We start from the raw sequence: 3,936 nt of genomic DNA on the forward strand, positions 1-3,936 counted from the left end.
TGCTCCCGTGTCTGAGTGGAATTTCAGGTCTCCAGTTTGGTGTGAATTCCATGGATCTTGTCCAGGCTCAGGGGTGTTTTTCATACTTTCATTCATGGATTCAGGGGTTGGTTCCTGTCCTTTTCCATGCAGTGCACACCCTGAGAGCTCCCGGGAAGCATCTTCCCACTTTCCCACATTTCCGCCTTTCCCACATTTCCACCTTTCCCACATTCCACCTTTCCCACCTTTCCCACCTTTCCCACCTTTCCCACCTTCCCACCTTTTCCACCTTCCCACTTTCCCACTTTCCCACCTTCCCGCTTTCCCACTTTCCCACCTTTCCCACCTTTCCCACCTTTCCACCTTTCTGCTGGAGCCTCATCCTTCCATGTTCAAACACCTCCCCACATTGCAGGGACTGTCCAGGGGTACCCGGGGGGAGGGTGGGGCTGATTCCAACCCTGGATGGGACAAAGGCAGGGACAGAGAACTGGAATATTTCCTTGTGGCCTCGCACACACCCGATCTCCGTGTGGGTACGGGGTTGTGCCTTCCATGGTGTTTCCAAAGTGCTCCTTCCTGCTCTGACCTGGGACTGACACTCCTGTAACAGCCAAAAATGATGCCCCGCTGCAGCCTTTTGTTGTAGTTTGGATATTTGCCCCTTTGTTGTAGTTTGGATGTTTGCCCCTTTGTTGTAGTTTGGATGTTTGCCCCTTTTTGTTTAATTTGGGTATTTGCCCCTTTGTTGTCTGGTTCATCCTTCCTGCCTTCCTCTGGACTGTGGGATCCATGAGGGATTCCCAAAGATGCTGTGAAAATTTGATATTTCCTGCACCATTTCTGCTGTAAAGCAGGGTTCATCATCTGCAGAAATTCCTTCTGGGACACCCAGTCTGGGAATTGTTTCTTTTCAGAAACCCTGGTCACTTCTCTGCCCTGGTTGGTGCAATGGGGAGAGCCCTGGTGTCATGGGAAATTGGGAAATAAACTCTCCAACCAATTTGCCAGGCTGGAAAGTTAACACAGCTTTATTAGGAGTGTTGGATGCAGGGGGAATTCTCCCCAAAGCAAGCCCAGTACCCTCACAGACCAGGTTACATTCCTGAAACTAATACATATTCATCACAGTTCCTGAATACAAGCATGTATGCTAATGATCTCTGAGGAAATTATTGAGGAATTGCTGAGGCAATTATTTTGGTGTGGTTCCAGATCTTCTGATGAATCTTTTCTCCTTGGGAGTATTTACCATATGTGGTCAGGTCATAAGGTACTTCTCTTATCATTCTTTGTTCTGACACACAATCCTTGCTCTCAAAACAGACATGTAAGCTAGTGCATATTAATCATTAATATCAGTTAATAAGGAAGCAGAGGACTCAGTGACAGGCAGCCTCTGAGGGTGTGGCGCCTCTGATTTGATGTGTATTGGTCTTTAAACAGATTTAAAGGCACTTTTTAGTGGTGCTTTTTATGATGCCTGTTATTTTTACACTCAAAACTTGAAAAATTATTTTTACTCTGAAAACCTCAGTGCTTCTGCCAGAGACTTCATTTCCCAGTGAGCTCCCCTGTGTCGCTCCTCTCCCATTTTCCTCATAAGGTGTTGGGGAATTATCACCTGTTTGCTGGATGCAATCCACCATCCTTCAGGGCTGTTTTCAGGACCCAAATTTGCCACTTTCTCTCATTGTCAGCCAGGCCATTTGCAATATTCACTGGGTTTCTCTGAGTGGATGAGCTTGCATTGCATTATTGCCACTTTCTGAGGCGGCTGCTCACCCTCTAACCATCTCTGTATTGCTTCTTGTCTTGGTTTGGACAGGTGTGTGTTGAGGAAGGCAGGAGCCTCCCCTGAAATGGAAAATGTAAATCCCCTCTGAATTATTATAATTTTGAAATTGAGGGGCTCTCAGGCAAAGATATGGGAGCAGGAATAGCAGTTCTTTATTAGGGAAGAAATAAAAATAGAATAGAATAGAATAGAATATAGAATAGAATAGGAATAAAATAAAATAAAATAAAATAAAATAAAATAAAATAAAATAAAATAAAATAAAATAAAATAAAATAAAATAAAATAAAATAAAATAAAATAAAATAAAATAAAATAAAATAAAATAAAATAAAATAAAATAAAATAAAATAAAATAAAATAAAATAAAATAAAATAAAATAAAATAAAATAAAATAAAATATGCAGTAATACAAAACAGAGCCAGACCATGCCCTGCCCCCTGTGTGTCAGGGGGTGGCACAGCCCCATCCCATGGGGGCTCAGCCCTCCTGCAGTGCCAGCTGTGCTGCTGCTGGAGCAGGGATCCTGCACAAGGGGGGAGTTTTCCTCTGCAGCTCCAGGGCTGCTGCAGATGGGCCTGGGCTCCCTCTGGCAATGCAGGGCAGCAGAAATGGACAGGAGATAATTAATAATTAATGGCCCATGGACAGCAGAGATCTCCTGGAGGGAGGATTGGCTGTGGGGGAGATAAAGAAAAAACTGCCCCATAGACAGCAGAGAACTGCCCCAGCTCTGACAGATGGGAATTGCACACACACATTCCTTGTAATCCAGGACGCCTGTCTGTGTTCCCTGGGGATCCCTCAGGGGCTCACAGCCCTCTCTCTCCTTCCAAAGGGCTCCACAGGCACGGAGCCATCCCAGAGCACACCCAGAGCCAGCCCATCCGTTCACAGCATTCCCAGAGCACCCCCGGAGCCCGCCCATCCACTCACAGCTTTCCACAGCACACCCAGGGCCAGCCCATCCACTCACAGCTTTCCACAGCACACCCAGGGCCAGCCCATCCACTCACAGCTTTCCACAGCACACCCAGGGCCAGCCCATCCACTCACAGCTTTCCACAGCACACCCAGGGCCAGCCCATCCACTCACAGCTTTCCACAGCACACCCAGGGCCAGCCCATCCACTCACAGCTTTCCACAGCACACCCAGGGCCAGCCCATCCACTCACAGCTTTCCACAGCACACCCAGGGCCAGCCCATCCACTCACAGCTTTCCACAGCACACCCAGGGCCAGCCCATCCACTCACAGCTTTCCACAGCACACCCAGGGCCAGCCCATCCACTCACAGCTTTCCACAGCACACCCAGGGCCAGCCCATCCACTCACAGCTTTCCACAGCACACCCAGGGCCAGCCCATCCACTCACAGCTTTCCACAGCACACCCAGGGCCAGCCCATCCACTCACAGCTTTCCACAGCACACCCAGGGCCAGCCCATCCACTCACAGCTTTCCACAGCACACCCAGGGCCAGCCCATCCACTCACAGCTTTCCACAGCACACCCAGGGCCAGCCCATCCACTCACAGCTTTCCACAGCACACCCAGAGCCAGCCCATCCGTTCACAGCATTCCCAGAGCACACCTGGGCTCAGCCCCTCTGTCAGCGTTCAGGAACACATAATCAGGAATGATTAAATGCAGGTGCTTTTATTGAAGAGCTCTACACAGACCCAAATCTGACTCTGACATGGGTTTGGGATGAACAGGTTTTTATATTCTATCATTATATAACTTACATATTAATTATTAAACTGACGTTCTATTGTATACCTTGATTTCATCCAAGCCTGGTTTCTCGTGATCCCCCTCAAACCCCTAACATAGTTCCTCATGATTCTTTAAACAATAATTATATCTAATCACATCTAACAATTATATCATTTATCATATACTGACTACACAGGTGCAGTTTCACATGATAAAAGGTCTAACATTTCCCAGGGCCTGCTAAGCATAAATTTCTTTCTAGCTCCCCGAATTTCCCATGATTTTAAAATCTTTTACTATCACATCCATTCACAGTATTCCAGGGCTCTGCCAGTGCCTCCAGCTCTGCTCTCTGAGCCCACGTTGGGGTCTGAGCTCTGCTTTCTCCTGCCCCATGTTGAGCCAGCACTGCATCACTGCTTTGCAGCAGCTAAC

The sequence above is a fragment of the Geospiza fortis genome, unplaced genomic scaffold (genome assembly GCF_000277835.1).
Source record: "Geospiza fortis unplaced genomic scaffold, GeoFor_1.0 scaffold1103, whole genome shotgun sequence".
In the NCBI taxonomy this organism is placed as follows: Eukaryota; Metazoa; Chordata; class Aves; order Passeriformes; family Thraupidae; genus Geospiza; species Geospiza fortis.